We start from the raw sequence: 19543 nt of genomic DNA on the forward strand, positions 1-19543 counted from the left end.
TATATATATATATATATATATATATATATATATATTTTGCCGGCAGAAAAGAAAGTCCGCACTTGTAATTTTTTTCAAAAACTGCAAATTTAAGCAAACTTTTATGTAACTGTTTAAACAACCTGTACATCATGTGATTGGCCTTTTATTCCTCTATAATTTTACCTGTTCATATTTGACTTTTAATTAGAATATTCTAGTGTTTACGTCAATTTAAAAAAATAATTTCAAATTAAAGAGGCAGAAAGAAAGTCCGCAGCAACAAATTCGCTTAAAACCAGTTTAAATTATCGCCCCTAAATCAGTATAAAATATCCACCAACAGGCAACAAAGCATCTCTAATCGTAATTGTTGTCGCCCCAGGTTATACAAAGTAACATTTAATCTGCCACGAGTTTCTCTTAGTGATCGTCAGGAGCTCATTAATCTACACCTTTCTGGTTTATTCAATCGAGAAATCGGTCGCAGATTAAATGTGATGAGAATACGGTACGAAGACTGTGCAAAAGCACCAAAAACAACGACAGTGTTCGTGATGCCCCTAAATCTGGTCGTACTAGAGTCACTTCTAACACGGAAGACAATGTTATCAAGATCTGCAGCTTAAGATTTGAAACGGTTCCCCAAATCTAGCAGCAATGCAATTTTGTTAAAAAGTGCTTTCTTTCAAGTGTAAAGAACAGAAAGCGCGCTCTGGACTTCGTCAGATTCAATGAAGATCATGGCCCTTCATATTGGTCAAAAGTTCTTTTTAGCGACGAAAGCAAGTTCAATAGGCTAGGCAGTGATGGTAAGCAGTACATCCGTCAAAGGAAAGACAAAGAATTTAATCCTCGTTGCTCAGTTTCAACGCTGCAAGGTGGTGGAGATCAGTTTTTAATGTGGGGCATTATTAGTACCAATGGTCCAGGGCCTATAGTTCGCTTGGAAGGTCGAATTAATTCGACCAAGTACATTAATATGTTAACTGAACATTTTCTACCCTTTGGTCGGAATTTGGATTATAATCCCATCTTCATGCAGGATAATGCTCCCATTCACATAGCTGGCAGTGTCAAGAGGTTCCTTGAAGAGCATGATATTTCGTGTTTGGATTGGCCTGCACAATCTCCAGACAGCAACCCTATCGAAAACGTATGGAATTACATCAAGCAACAGTTATGCATAGATAAAATTTCAAATTTGGAAAAACTTTGAACAAAAACTAAAGAAAAGTGGGATTCCTTTCCCCGGACTATTGCTGCAGTCTAATTCAAGGAATTCCCAAAAGATTGCAGGCTGTCAAATTGCAGAAGGGCTATGCTACTAAAATAAGTATTTGTGTTGCATTCATGTCTTAAAGTTATATATTGATAACACTTTTCCATTGTGCGGACTTTCTTTTTGCCTCCTCATTTTGACGTGAACACTAGAATATTTAAATTAAAAGTCAAATACGAACAGGTAAAATTATAGAAGAATAAAAAGTCAATCAAATGAGCTATAGTAGGTTTAAACAGTTACATTGAATTTTGCATAAATTTGCAGTTTCTGAAAAAATTGTAAGTGCAGATTTTCTTTTTGCCGCCTGTATATATATATATATATATATATATATATGTATATGTATATGTATATATACACATATATATATATATATATATATATATATATATATACTAGCAACAGTACCCGTCGTTGACTGTGTTCAAAAACAGTCTACAGAAAATGGACTCTGATTTATGAAAGTATGATAGGTTATGAAAAGGAAGGTTTGTAAAGAGATAGCTTCGAATTTGGTGGTATCAAAATCAAAGCCAAATATGATGAAAGTAAAAATAAAATAGATAAACCCCATAATTTATTATACCATACCTGTTCACACTGAAAAACTTGTCACAATATTCTGTGGATCTATATTAAAAAAAACTTGTTAAATTTTGTGACATATTTCAATTCTATGGAGTTCAGGTACGAACGAACACTCCATAATTTTATTATACCATATTTCTTCAAACTGAAACATAATAATAAAAATATACTTACGCAGATAGGTATGTAAAGTCTCTATTAAAGTTTGAGCCTATTTCCATTCTATGGAGACCAGACGCGAACGCAGACCCCAAAATTTTATTATACCATCCCTATTTAAGTTAAAACATACTTACTAAAGTATTCTTCTTATGTACATCTATATCAGGAACACTTCTAAACGTTTTTTTTTATTTTTAATGTTTTTATTTCCATACTTTGTGGACCAGGCGCGAACGCAGACCCCAAAATTTTTATGAACCACCGTTTTGCCAGATCAAACATACCCATTCCTGTGTCTCGATACATCTTCTATCATTATATGTGATCAGTTTTCTATAATAGTCAATCATATAGGAGCCTATTCGTGACCAGACACACACACATACATTCAGCTTTATATGATAGATAAGGGGAGACATAGTCTGCTGTTTGTCTTAGTAATTTAAATTATGAACATAAGAACAACTTACATCAGATCAAAATATTTTAATGATTTTTAATTTATGTTTAATATTCATATAAATTTGTGAAAACTGAGATTTCCTGATTTGCATGATCAATTCACACACAAACACAAACGCACACAAACATATACGCACGCACACATATAAATCTATACATATTTTGTCTTTGTAAATATACAGATAATTACACATATACGCGCATACACACATATACATGCAATGCGTATTTAATGCTAAAGACACATCGTTCCATTATACGATATATGATGACTACATTTACACAGGTACGCACTCGGACACGTATACAGTCATACGCATATACGTTCACATTTGCATGTACATGCATATACGTGTCTTAACATATGCCCACATATCAGTATACATATTATATATATATATATATATTATATATATATATAATATATATATCAGTAAATGTGTACAGAATATAAGTTAGATGCCCACTCTATATGAATATCCAAGTTAAACTTACGTGATCTTTGTACACGTCATGTGATACTCATTGAGTTGATAGCTGACAGAACGATCGTCATATCCAAACAAAAGTAACGATCACCAGCTACACTGTAATCCGTGGGTCATCGGTTTTCACCATTCCAAACATTTGATACAAGAAAGAACCACCTAACTGCCCAGACGACAGTGTGGTCAAGAGTCAAAAACGAGTTGAACCATTGAATTTGGTGTGAAAGTGCTGCCACCGAGTAAACTGATAGTGTTTGTGTAATAAAGAGATAAGGGTTTAAGAACACATAAAAAGTGCCTAACAGATACACAGTGGCTGAGCAAAAAGAATAGAGTGCGTGTTTGTATTATTCGATACGCAAAAGTTCTAAAACTTGAGTGGTAGATACTTAAGGTTTTGTACAGATCAATGCTTGAAAAGTGGATATAAGATACACAAAAAATTGTTATTAGATGGAAAAAAGAATACAAGCAATTAAGACAAAGACAAAGTAATATAAAAATCGAAAATAAACCTAGGATAGAGAATCAGAGGAAGTAAAAAAAGAGATCGAAAGAGAAGAATCTGAGAAGTAGATGATAAACGAAAATGAAACAAAAAAAGGTTCAGACCGAAAATGAGATATATCAGTATGATAGAAAAAGAATAAAATGAAAGATGACAAGGAAGGTTAGAAAACAAAAGTGTGAAAGCAAAATAACATTCTAACCCTAACCCTAACCATAAAATAACCATGGAGAATCCAGGCGTTTGTCTGGTACCTGTATATATATATATATATATATATATATATATATATATATATATATATATATATATATATATATAATATATTATGGGGTATATTTGGTAAAGACAGGGATTATATAATGTATATATATATAAACATATATATATAAACACACATATATATACATATATATAAAAACATGTATTTATATATATACACATATATAAACAGGAAACGTATATATACAATATGCATATATATGTATATGCATGTATATATATGCATATATATAGTAATATATATATAAAATAATATATAATAAAATAAAATAAAAATATTAAAAATAAAAGCATATATGACTAAAAATAGTAATAATAACTTACGGGTTTTTAATATATATATATATATATATATATATATATATATATATATATATATATACATGCACACACACACACACACACATATATATATAAACAAAAATAGTAATAAAATTCTATGGGTTGTAAATATATATATATATATATGTGTGTGTGTGTGTATGTGTGTGCGTGCACATGTATATATAGATATATTTATATATACATATATATTTACATGTATTTATACATATACATATATATACATATATATATATTTATATGCATATGCACATATATATGCATATATACATATATATATATGTGTGTGTGTGTGTGTGAATATGGATATATATATATATATGTATATATATATATATATATATATATATATATATATATATATATATTCACAACCTGAAGGATTTTTATCACTATTTTGTTTCTATTTTTATTATGTTCAATTTAAACCTCATAATATAAAATAATGTTTCTCAATAATAAGATGAAATCAAATCTTTAAATTACATGTATATCAGTTGCGGACAAAAATCTATTACCCAGAATAACTCACCTTAATACAAAATAAATATCACTGTTTATTTTTTCGTGACGTTTTTCAAAATGTGATCAATTTTTGGTATATGATTTTGTATTCATTTGCATGAATTGATATACAGTATATTCATCTAAAGTTGCATCCATCAGATTGGTTTCAAATAGCGATTACTTGAATAATATGAGCCTCATAGAAATTGAATTCACAGTTAAATCACGTTAAAACCAATGTTTTTATTTGCATAAAGTTAAATAACGGTAAGCTTAGTCCGAGGTTTATTCACCGATGAAATAATAATAATAATAATAATAATAATAATAATAATAATAATAATAATAATAATAATAATCTCTTATATATTATTTTGACTGCAGTAATTCCCCTTTGGACCAACGTATCATAGGTCTGCAATAACAGTTGCCACATACTAATCCGTTAAGTCTAGACTATTAGCCACTATCTTATGTAATTTTCAAACACAATTTTAGGCACATTAATTTGTTATAATAAAATGCTACATTTCCTCCTAGGGTCAACACCATCACAATCGCGATATCTATATAGGATATTTTTCTCTATAAATATTTAGTCCTCCCAGTGCTACCAGTTGACACTGGAACCTATTCTACAATTTGCTATGATACTTACATTGAACACATCGTAACTGATTGGATAGATACACATAAAAAAATTCAATTAACCGATTAAAAAATAATAAATCGCTATTTCTTAATCACCGCCCCATCTGATTAGCCGAGACTGGCCAATTAAATTATTACAGAACCCTCTTCTTCATACATAAACGAACGCACAGCTACCAGTATTTATTGTTCGATTTTGGGGACGTCTTTTCAACCCTTACACGATTCTATTTTATTTATTTATTTATTGCTTTGCTTTTGTTTTTTTTTGTTTTTTTGTTTTTTGAGGGGGGCGTTTTTATTATATGTTTCTTATATTTTTAACATTTACTGTTAATTGTGAACGATGTTACTTATATATTTTTCTACGCTTACGTCGGCTCCAATCATGTTATCGTGTCCAACCTGTACACGAAGCTATTTTTTGTTGTGTTTTCGTTTGTTGGCAGACAAGTAAATCAGAAAACATTTTTATTTTTATACAAAACACATTATAAGACCAAAAGCTGAAATAAAACCAAGAAAAAGTTTCGTTGTTATTATTTTCTCATCATTTTTTATCTGATTAAAATCACGCCAATCGGGGCCGACATATTGCTTTCATAAAAATTAGCCTCTCTAAAGTTTGAAAGATTGGTCTTTTTATGGCCAAATTTGTACTTTTTACGCTCTTAATTAAAACGGTTCCATGAAAGAACGTAAAAAAGGCAACATTTGGCTTTTAAAAATATGTCGATCCTGAGAAAAGACAATTTTTTAAATCATTACGGCGGCTCCCAATGTATATTTAGTCTAAAAAAAGTGATGAAAAAAATCATAAGAATGAATATTTTCTGGTGTTGTTACAGTCTTTGGATCTAATAATTTGTTTTATAATAATAATTTTTTTCTTTTAATTTTTGTGGCTGTCAAATAATTATGCCGCCAAACTACAAATTGACTCTGAATTACATTTTCTTCTCTTTTCTGGACTCATTATCGACACTGCTCATATATTTTTTTAAGTAAATTTTTACCTTAGCTCTACCTCCACAATTTCCTTTAACATAACAACGTTTACATGTTTTTGACTATGATAAATAAGTCAATCTTTTTAACTTTGGCGGAGACAAGTAGTTTTCGAAATATAAAGACATGCCTTATGCACTAAAGTGCCGCCAAATTTCAGTGGCCGCCAAATGTATACACATACGCGTTAAACAAATCTAATGTTGACAACAAATATCAAGGTTAAATTTAAGGGCAAATACTTTGAAAACCTACGTCATAAAATGGGGTGTCTATTCCGAAAGCCGTTCTTACCAATGCTATGTTGGGTTGTCTATTCCAAAAGCCGTTCTTAACATTAGAGCGTTGGGGATTGCCAACAGGCAACAACCGTAGTTTAATTTTTTTTACGAGGGAGCATGATTCTGTAATAATAATAATAATAATAATAATAATAATAATAATAATAATAACAACAGCAAGATTACGATATAAGCACCAACATCATCAAAGCAAAGATTCAAGAAAACAGCAGATGTTGACTCTGTGGGAAAAGAGACGACACAAATAACCACATAAGATGGGAATACAACAAACTAGACCAAACAAGAATATTACAATGGACACAATCAAATGGGGAAGGCAACATACTTGATAATCTATAGACAACCTAATCTTGAACGCCGAAGCAAACGGCACAGAAAACAAATTGGCAGCAATACTTGAAAATGAAAGCCACAAAATTCTATGGGATATCCCAACGGATAAACTCATCCAAGCAAGAACACCGCGTGTCATAATAGTTAATAAGAAAGAAAATTTCTGCCAGGTTCTAGATTTTGCCGTTCCAACAGGCCCAGAGTGAAGATCAAGGAGCCGAGAAGCTAATACACCGAACTGGCCAGAAAACTCCAAGGGATTTGGAAGATGGAAAAAGTCAAAATAACACCACTAATTGTAGAAGCACTAGCAACACTACCGAAAAACTATGAAAAAAAGCGGGGGCGATTGGAATCAGAAAGATGACTGATATAACGGATAACAATCATGTAAACGGTTGAAATATAGCGGAAAGTCCTTAAATGCGGAAACTAACACACATGAGCTACACGCACACACCGGACATACAGAAACTTCTATAGATATAAAACCCAAAGGAATATCACATGGAATAATGAAAACTGAAACTGTATAATTATAAATCATCCCCCACTGCGCCCCTCTGCATTTTTTTGTGTGTATATCACCATAAACTGGCTGCACACCAAATAAGTGAGGAGGATCAAAGATGAAAGAATGAGAGAGAGGAGAAAGCACAAGTCAAACATCTGTTGAATCAGTGTAAAAAGGACTGGGATTTAGGGAGGTTTATTGTCATCTAAATTCCAGTGACCCAATGGTCGCTTATAAGATGACGCGATAAGAACCTATCACATAAAAGCAAGGGCCGACAAGACACACGAAAGCAGCAAATTCAAATTCTGTAGACAAGGAGGCGAAGCAATAAACCACATAATAAGCGAATGCAGCAAACTAGAAAAAAAAAAGAATATAAAAATAGACACGATCAAGTGAAGAAGGCAGTAAATTATGCAAAAAGCAACTTGAGCACACATATAGAAGGTATAAACACAAACAGGCAGCAGAAGTCGAAAATGAAAGTCATAGAATTCTATGGGATATGAAAACTGAGAAACTGGTCGAACAAGAAGACTTGATGTCATAATAATTAACCAGAAGGAGAAGTCCTGCCAGATTGTAGATCTTGCGGTTTCAGTAGACCACAGTCCAGATCAAGAACCCAGTGACTCTTCTTATAATTTAATTCACAATGGTTTTTACAATCAAACCATATTCGATATAAATTAGCTTTAGTCAATTTTTGCTAGACCACCATGTTTTAAGAGTTGATGTCTGTCATTGTTAGCGTCATTCCTTTACATACGGGAACACTTTAGTGATAATCTTATCACTATACGGCGTGCCTTTAAATGGGCTTCAGACTCACTGGGAATTTATATGAATAATATCTATCTAAACAATCCCTTGACTATTTTTGAAAAAAATTATCAGAGTACAAATGAGAGTAGTGTAAGGCGTATATCAAAGTTATTGACAATCCTGCATTTTATATGCAAGTGCGCTTATCATGTATCTCGAAAAAGCAAAGACAAATGACTGAAACTGGATGCAATTAGTTAGAAGTTTATTTGTTCTAAACAATAGCTGAACTGCAAATAGATGGCAATTTTTATTAATTATTATCTGAATTTGGGGGTAATTAACGCGCATCATGTGTACTTAGTTGTGCAGACATGTGTTAATCTAAGGTTTCGTAATCAAAGACTAATTTCAGTTTTATAAATGGGTACATGTGTTGCCTTAGTGGATGAGAGAAAAGTGTTTTTAAACGACTAGTTTTTATCATCGATTATGCTTAATTCAATGTAAACAATTAAACAATAGCCCGATTAGTTTTCATGCTTACTATGGATCGTAAAATTCACAATGGAGGTATGTACTTCACTATTTTCTTTTGATGTCTCCATTCATAAACTTGATCGTAAATAGCTGAAGTTGATCAATATTAAAAAAATGAACTTCGACTCAATTTTTAAATTGACCCCATTTCTAATATCAAGATATTATTCAACATAGGTTCCTAGATTGTTTCATGACATATAAGTTCGCAGCTTTTTGTGATCAACCAAAGCACGTGCTACTACGTGAAATCTTCGAATGCTTTGATACTCTTTATTTTAAGAGTGTGTCTGTTTATCCAGCGTTGGTTTTATGTCTTCAACTTATAATTAAAACATTCTTTTAACTTCTGGATCACTTCTCGAAGAAGGCGCTGTCTGTTGGAAAAAGTCTCTTTTAAATTTCTGGATAATTCAATGAGACATTTTGGCAGTTGATAATTAGGTACCATCTTGTTTTCTGGTAAGAAGAAAATGTAGAAGAAGAAAAAAAACTAGCCTAAGAATAAAGATCAAAGTTAAGCCAAAACGCTTGGGCACGGGGAATGAATAGAAGTTAAATGCTTACAGAGAAATATATGAAAAATAACAATAAATAGAAAAAAGAAAGCAGGAAATGAGAATATATATTTATATGAATAAAAATACATGTGTATAAATATATTGAAGCGCATACACTTAAATATAACACTAGATATCTGTATGTGTATATATGTGCATGAGTCTGCGTGTATGCATGTATAGATTAGTAATAAAGTACTTCGCATATTAAACCACAATATATATATATATATATATATATATATATATATATATATATATATATATATATATTGAGGGAATTAGACCTGGAGTCTGAGCAGCAGAGTTTATTTTGATGTATTAGTAAATGTATTAATACTATTAAAAGAAAGCAGTGCTCGTTGTAATATAATAAGCTTGATAGGTATATATATCCTAGTGTTATTTAAATATTGAGTAAAATGATTCATAATTTTGAATTGAAACTGTTTCAAAAGGAAAAACAGCCAATAGTTTGTACGATCGTTGCGGAAACGATGCTTTATTGAAATAGACAATATGTATTGAAAAGTTTTTTTTTATTTAAACAGTCTCTTCATCAGCAAAAAAGTGTGTGGGGGTGGAGGTTAAAGAAACCATAATAAACTAGTGTTTTTGTATTAAGGCAGATATTCTTGGAAATATTTTTAAAAAATAAAGAAAAAGAGGTTATTAATTTTTAGGTTCATAAATAAAATAAAAATAAAATAGGGTGGAAAAGTAAGTTTAACAGAAAATAGTTTTAATATTTCTAATAAAAAAAAATATATACCTTTGTCGGCCCGTTTTTAAAGCTTATCATTATTTCAGTTCATCTATTTAATGGCATGTTGTTAAATGTTGTCTCTGCATGGTTTAAATAATTATTTATATTACTTTAAATGAAACGCTAATAAATGTATTATTGTTAGTTTATTATAAATAGAACGCTATTTTTGGATTAAAAATTATAATGAATTTAGACAGAGGTAACCGCCATTTTTTTAAAAATAACATTTAATAAACAATAAATTGAATTATTTTATTTATGGTTTAAACATATTGAATTATTTATTTATGGGTAAAACATTAAGATAATAAATTTCATAATAGTATTACTATTAATATTTTTGGTAATAATTAAATAATAATATTTATAACAGTAATGATAACAGTTATATCACTAATATTAATAAAAATGCATATAAATTTAAAATAAAGTAGGTAATAAAATAGAAATAAAAATAGAAAATAATGTTAATAACATACTAAGTAAAATAATAATAATAATAATAATAAAATAAAAATAATAGTAATAGTAATAATAATAAAATAATAATAATAATAATAATAATAATAATAATAATAATATTTATTAACTTATATATAATAAATGTTTAAAATAGATTAGTACTAAGAAGTTTTGATTTAACCCTCCCGAATTTAAACCAACGTTTATGAGTGCATCCCGTAAGAAATTCGTCTGTTAAGTTTAAGAGAATGGATTTACTGTCATTATATTTATATATATATCAAGGGCTTCATATCTACAAAGTGCGCAGAATCTGTCACCGGCCATGTACGCTTTATAAGATCCTAGTATTTTCCATTTTAAATTGAAGGGAATATATCCATCATTAAGGTTCCAAATATATTTTGATAAAGATATCTGTTTTTTCAAGGATAGATTTTTAAAAGGGTGCTTATGTGTGGAGATCTGTGTTTAATAATTCCAGATGTGGACCAAAAGTAAATTGCATTTTGTTTAATATATTTATAATAATTGGTTTCATCTATGTTTAGAGTGGGATTGGTATGTTATCCGTTGGTTGTATTTGATTAGTAGATTGGTCCATGGGGGTGTTGTCGTTGATTAACTGTGTACAGGAATTAGTATGTATGAAAGGATTTATGTGGTTACTATTATTATAATTTATATTTGTTTTTTAACTGTGCAGCTATATATCACACTTTTTACTGTGCAAGTACCTTGTAAAGGACATTTATTTTGCTTCTACAGTTACATATAGTTTGCATATTTGTATTTTGTATCTTCCTTATTTTTTTATTGTTGGAACTAATTATTTTTTATGTATATTTGGCATCGTTGAGTAAGACACTTTGATCGGTTTGTGTTAAAGATGTTACTGTACCTATGAGGGACTTTAAAGTTTCTTTTCTAATATTTAAAAAATTATTTGGCTAAGTCTATTTTAAGATTTTTAGAGTATGGAGGGTTAAACCATGGTGCTACCCTATGTCTGGTTTTACACTTAATGATTTTGTTTTGGGGTTTTATTTGGTTTTGCATTGTGTTCAGATTATTTTTGCCATTCTTTTGTGGGATGACATGTCCATATTATTGGTTATTATGGTTTTACTAGGTTTATTATAATTATTGCAGTTTCATATGTATTTTGTGTTTTTATCGTTTTTATTTTGGTATTTGATTTGTGATTTGTATCCTGAGTTTTTAAGGGCCTCATTGTAATATTTTGTGTTTTTATTAAATATAGATCTGTTAGAAGATAATTAAGATAATTCTTAAAGAGACATTGGGGACTATTGATTTCAATATTGGCTTAGGGTGGTTTGATTGGTTTGGTTTATGATATGTCTCAAAAGTAGAGTTTTCAAGATTTGAAGTTACATCCAAGAAATTAACTATTTTTTATTAGGGTCGATTTTTATAGTAAGTCTATAATTTTTAAAGAATTTATCTAGAGATTTAATTGTTCTTTCGTAATTTTTATTTGTGTATTTTGTTACGAAGATTGCATCATCTCCGTAAAGGCTCCCCTTTTAACAACATGCCAAGGAATAAATGGACTGAAATAATAACACGCTTTAAAAACGGGCGAAAAATGTATATATATTTTTTATTAGAAATATTAAGAATATTTTCTCTTAACCTTACTTTTTTAAACATATTTTATTTTTATTTCATTTAAGAACGAGAAAATTAGTAATATATATATATATATATATATATATATATGTATATGTATATATATATTATATATTATATATATATATATTATTATTATTATTATTATTATTATTATTATTGCTATTATTGTCGTTGTTGGTTTTACTATTATTCAACTCCTCGTTTAAGCATTGCAATGCATCTTTCAATTTCATTTCCAACATTAAACGTTATTAACCTCTGATTTCTTTAACCGGCATATCGAGCTTCCAATTTTTGTGATGGCTTCTAATTTATAAACAATGCTTTCACCCTATACCTAGCACTTACTGTATATATGTATGTATGTATGTATGTATGTATGTATGTATGTATGTATGTATGCATGTATATGTATGTGCATATAGGAGTATACATGGGGGTGGGAGAAGAAAGAAAAAGAACAATCCGAATACTTTAATAAATTTTAATATGTTTCAACAAGAACAGAAAAAATTAAGAAAATGATGGTCAAAAGAATATTCTCCGTTTATTTAGTTATTTCACTTCATTTTATTTATTTTTTCCAACATTATATGTTTGTATATATCAATTAATGAAATCTACTGCAGCGTTTAAAAAATAAACGTGTGTGTGTGTGTGTGCGCGCGCGCGTGTGTGTGTGAGTGCGTGTAGGTAGGTGCATACGTGCAGACAATCCAGACAACCTAGACCCACAATAAGTCCAAACCCTTGGAAAAGAGATTCTACTTCACACTCACTTAGCTTATCATCTAAATCTGCTCATCAATCTCCAGCTGTATATGTGAACACGTCCATAAAAACGGGTGCGCGTATGCTGTGTATGTGTGAGTACGTAAAGAAGCATGTATGGTAGTGTGCGAGTGTATATACATGTATGGTCACGTTTACGAGTATATTCGTGGGATGCGTGGGTGTCCAATTCAAATTTTTATGAAAGACTTAGTTTTGAATGGAGGCCACACAAGTTGCTGACAATTCTGGAAGGGTCATATTCAAATAGATCTTTACCATAATGGCTATACCCGTGCTCCTCCTCTCGCTGCTTACTCAGCTCGCTCACGCATGTTTTCTATCATTCACACCGAGGAAGATCGAAGGATCGGTTGAAAATTATGTGCTTTTGAAGGAAACATTCTTGTTTGTTTCAAAAGACTTTTTGTATTCCTACACGTCAACACACAGGAAATAAATACAGAAAAGATATAAATATTTACATATTTTTCGTATTGATTTTTTATGCATATATATATATGTATATATATGTATATATATATATACAAGGTGTTCACCACTTATCAAGGCCGGGAAGCCACTCGGGTATAAGGGTTATTTCATGTACAGTACATTAGTATTGGAAATTTGATAAAGTGTCTTACTTAAGGGGGCGGTTCATCAGGAGTATGTTTATGTTGGACTTGAAGACATCCAGGTTGTACTCAGGTGGGAAACAGGCAAACATGGAACAGAGTTCAACAGGCGTGCACTTTTAAGAAAGACGTTCATGGAATCTATGTTTTGGTTTTGGCACAGATAAAGAGTGGGGAAAATTTTTGACAGTGGTCTAAGCTAGACGGATGTTTTTGATGAAGGATTGACGAGGGGAGACCAGAGATTGGAGCTCAGACGAGCACTTACTATGGAAGTAACGATAAAACAGAGACAGACCCGCAACGTCTCTCCTGTGGGAGAGAGGTTGCAGGGAAGAGAAAAGGGCATCCCCCACTAAACTATTTTGTACTCTGTCAAGGGAGGATAGGCTATTTTTAGCATTTCCTGTCCAGATGTGGAAGCAGTACTCCATCCTTAGAGTACTTGGCTTGTATATAGATAGAGAATTGCATCAGCAATGAGATATCTTCTGGAGCGGTAGCAGGATCCCACCATTTTTTCAGCGAGCTTGGCAACTGGCTTGATGTACGTGTTCCATTTCAGGGCAGGAGTAAAAGTCCAGCCCAGAAGCTGATCAAAACATTGAGCTTCTAGACGAGAGCCATACATTTTAATTGATGCCAGATGGGGATCAGAAGGTTGATGATATAAAGATAGGAGTTTGGTTTTAGATGCATTAAAAGTAACCAGCCACCTCTTCCCCAATTGTACCACACGCTCGAGATCGGAGGAGAGAGAACCAGACAGAACTTCGTCATTTACGGTGTTTGCTGTGTTGCCATAGATGGTCGTGTCATCAGCATAGATGTCAACGAATGATTTAAGTATGTGTTTTGGGAGATCATTGATGTAGATCATGAAGAGAGTTGGGCCCAAGATGGACTCTGAGGGACTCCAGCATTAATACTGAGGGCCTCTGATTTCTGCCCATCAACTACTGCTCTTATGAGCCTTTCAGAGAGAAATGATTTAATGATTGAGAAAACATTTCCAGTTAAACCGGAGCTGGAAATCTTGAAAACCACACACAATCGTATGCGTCTAAAAATTTTGCTGTGATCAAATATTTAATGACTTTACTACTAATCTATACATGCACACACACACACACACACACACACACACACACACATATATATATATATATATATATATATATATATATATATATAAAACTACTTCATTTACTCACATAAAATTAATATACAAAAGTATACATTTATGCGTAACCTTTACGTCAAAAGTGTTCAATACGTAGGTAGAGCTAGTTAGTAAGTTAAAAAATATACATGGCGATTAAGCTACACTGAATAATCCGCGTTTCATCCACTCTAGGATTCTTCGGGCTTATGCGCGAATTTTGTGGTTGTGTGTCGTTTTTATATACGCACCTTCTATTGAGATTTTAGTTAGCCAATCAGCTTTCTAATATCCACCGCGCCCTTCCTATCAGCCAATGGACATGCACTTATAGGACAAAGGCCCCTTTTGACCTCTGGTTGATCTGATTCTTTGCGTGTGTTCTATTTTGTCTGGATATCTAGTGTGTTGATCTGTTTTAAATCTAGGTTACATTTTTATGTTGTATATATATATATATATATATATATATATATATATAATGATGGATAAAAAGGGGGGATTAAACAAAACGAGATTTGAACGTGAATTCGCGAGGTATATATACTTCACACTTCCGGTTATAAGATAGACGAATATTGGCTGAAAAGAGCTTGATAAGGATACCTTAAACGGGCCTTATTATCGGGCTTGAAACCGACGGTACCAATGACCTGTCTCAACTAACAACTTTCTGTACACAATATATATATATATATATATATATATATATATATATATATAGTGTAGCTTAATCGCCATGTATATTTTATAAATTACTATATATATATATATATATATATATATATATATATATATATATATATATATATACACGTTGAAACGTAAAATATTCCAGGTTGTTATCTGGGGGCGCGTTTAATTCACTTTGTCCCCAATATTCGTTAAGGCATGCACATAAGAGAAAGAAAAACTCTATTGTAAAACTTTAGGTCTATTGTCTTCTCTGTCTTGAGGCAGAAATTACACCGACAAAGATTAGCAGTTGTACTAAAAATGAGGTTGGTCCTGTTCAAAGCCTTCACCACTATAAGCAAATCATATGTGTGGATTTTAGTAAAACTTTGTTGTTGTCGTGTAGCTCTAACGTCCCATTGTGTATGTGTGTGCGTATGTATGTGTTTGTATGTGTGTGAATTATTTAATTTATCCAATGTCAATATGCATGCAGTATAAATTGAAAAATATAAGTAAAGGTACATTTGATCCAACATATTAAGTCAATATTAATATATTATAATATGCTTTTTACCTTCAGTAACTACTTTCTACTTCTTCGTTTTTCCTTATTTTCTTTAATTTAGTAATCGTCTCTTCTTATTAACATTTACTACAATATGATAATAACATAAACATAATTAATTACCTTGTAGTGAAAAAACGTATAAAGTATAACATTGTTGATGCTGAACAGCAAAACTGATATAAAATTGAATAGAAAAACTGGTCACATCTAAGGAAACCTTTTGCCACACGGTTATTGTGTGTGTGTGTGTGTGTGTGTGTGTGTGTGTGTGTGTATTTAAAGCTATTTTTAAATATATATATTTATTAAAGTACTTTTTATTGAAGTCATTTTTCTTTTTTTCACAGATTTCAGTTGTAAAAACAATTTATTCATAAAATAATATTTGCTTCTTGTCGTTAATTAAAATGATGGATTTTAACTCATTTAAAATTGTCGTAATAAATTCTTATTGAATGTTGCTTATTCGAGTATGGTTGGTATGATTTTCATGAATATCTTAAACTGAGACAATAGATGTTGCTTTCACTGTAACTCTGTTTCAAACATGATTTATTATATGTAGCTACAAAGATCGTGATACAAACAAAAACATCGCTATCATGCACGAAAAATACAAAAATGTCCTCTCATTTCTTTTATGGATTAATCTTTTCTTTCTTCTTCTACAGTCGGAGAAATTTTAAGACTATCCAACAAACTATTGCATAACCTATACTTCCCGTTTGTCGACTATATCGCTGCTTTTTATTTTTATACCTTTCTTTATCACTCGTCCCACGTAAATGTCTACATTTATATAATATCACACGTTTCTAAAGAATTTGGTCATAATGAAGATTAAATGTAATGTACTTTTTCGTTAGTATAACTTAAGTTTTTAAGAATGTATACTTAAATTAGAGACAATATATATCCTTTGTTTATAAAGGAGGATGATTTAGAGGCCTTCTTTCGAAAAAATACAATATCGATCCTTTCGATAAGAAATATTTGTATATACTTTTGAGAATTTATCCCCCCTTTTAAAAAATTGTAAAATTCTGAGTCATTTCCATAGAACAGCACTTTTAGGGATTAATAAATGTTTGAAACAGTTTAATGTCCTCAGTCTCGCAAATACTTTGTATATCTATATGCACATATATATTGTTGTCACAAAATGCTGCTCGAACGTATGTTTTGCAAAAAATTATTTTATAACGAAACTATACATAACAGTACCAGCTTTCTGAATCAGGTTAATCTCACTACAGACAAACTGTTTTTGTAGTAGAAATAATTCATGAAAAATTTGTTTTTAAAGTACGGTCCAAATCGGCCATACTTTCAGAAATCGAAGCAAAGGAGGAAACATAATTTAGACTAGAGAATGAACATTCATACTGTATTTTTCCAAAAAGAACATTTGTGTTTACAATGATACGTTATTTTAGAAGGATTTAGATACATTTGGATATATTTAATTGGAATTCATTATTGAGATGATTCTTATTAATTTATTTATTTATTGCGGACTATTATCCTCATCTATTTTTAGTTGTTCTTTCACGGCGTTTCGGCCAACTATTCCTCTGGCCTTCGTCAGGAACTCCGAATCTCCTAACTGCATTCTCAGCAATTACACCTACAGAGGAATAGAATAGTTGGGCGAAACGTCGTGAAACAACAACTAAAAAAAACTGTCCGCAATAAATTAATTAATAAAGATTTGGATGTTTTATAAGAATAACTATCTTATATTATGCATTTCGAGATTATCTTTTATATTATTTTTTTCCAAGTGATATTAGCTTAAAGTTTTATATATATATATATATATATATATATATATATATATTACTGTCGGTAAGATTAATCGGCATCGGGAATCGGAAAAATCGACAGATTTAGGGGTATCGAAATCGGTAACGGAATCGAAAAAATTGGTGCCTATTTTCTGATGCCAAAATGATTTTTTAATTGTGTTTTTCTATTGGATTTTGTTTAAAGCAAAATCTTCCATTGCTGATAATAAATAAAATAGTAAATATTTATTGATTTAAAAATATAGTGTAGCAAAAATCTATAGATCATCCTCCACAAGTGAAAATTTACGTTTAGGAAAATATCTGCATATTTGACATGTATTTTTTAACAGAAATCGCGTATTTATGTAATCGTACCATCACTATTATATATATATATATATATATATATATATATGTGTGTATGTGTGTGTGCGTGTGTATATGTGTGTATGTGTGTGTACGATGTTATTCTGTTTGCTTGGTATCGAATATTCTATATTTGATGTGACTATCTGTTATTAAGCGTATTTTAACGTACATTTGATTTATGTAAAGATTCACACACACACACACGCATACACACGCACATATATATGTATATATATATATATATATATATATATATATATATATATATATATATATAATTCTGTGTCTTTGGTAAAATATGCGTTTTCAATTATCTTTCACTCCTTTGCTTAGAAGCTTAATGTTTGTTAAGTATAACAACGGGTAATGTATAAAAGAAAAACAATATAGCTACATTCCAAGTTCCAAATAATGATTTTTCTTACCAAACAGTATGAACTTCATCAAGTTATATATTTTTACTCAAACGTTGACAAGCTTTAAACTTCAAATCAAAATAATTACTTAAGATTTTCTTGGGATTCTTCAATTGAAGAAAATAAAATGCCAGTTACATATTTAAAAATATTCTTGTGGAAATTATGTCTTTGTTCTATTTCACAACGAAAAGGTCGTTGGAATTTAAAATGTGTATAGCGTTGTGCAGTAAATAAATTTTTTCTCACTCATTCAACAACGCTATACATATGTTGAATGCCACTGATTTTGTTCGTTCTGAAATAGAACTAAATATTTTACTGCTATTTTATTTTCTTAAATTTCGTCATTTTTGTTATTTTTTTCATTCCTTCGTATTTTATATATATATATATATATATATATATATATATATATATATATATATATATATACATGCATATTGTTATATATAGAGAGAGTATGAGATAGCGACAGACAGACAGAAATGGTGCTTAAATTAGAGTAAAAAGTTATGTAATAATTTTATTTCATTACAGCAAGTTTTCTGTTTTCGCTGATTCCATTTGTCTGTGCCTCGCTTGCTTTACATGAAATCTGTAGTAGTCTCACTATTTGTGTATGTCATATTCTTGTAAGCTCTAACTGCTTATGTAAAATAGATTTTCCCATTGGGAGCAAGATGCGACATCCGCTATTTATGAAGCCAAAGTGACATCAGGTACAAACATGTATAAAGACCAGAATCCTGATTCTCAACGTTTATCAACATTATCAGGTATTCTTCTTCAATATTAGGCAGTCTCTTCCAAACGTTCATCGTATGAAATCTAATTATCCGTTAATTTAAATAATCAAATCTTGCATAACTTCCACCACTACCGATCATTATAGTGTGGTATCAGCGACCCCCTTACACTCATTAACCCTTATTCTCGAGTGGCTTTCGCATCTTGATAAGCGGCGAGTCTATTATAA

This window comes from Euprymna scolopes, chromosome 19 (genome assembly GCF_053919585.1).
Source record: "Euprymna scolopes isolate OS-2025 chromosome 19, ASM5391958v1, whole genome shotgun sequence".
In the NCBI taxonomy this organism is placed as follows: Eukaryota; Metazoa; Mollusca; class Cephalopoda; order Sepiida; family Sepiolidae; genus Euprymna; species Euprymna scolopes.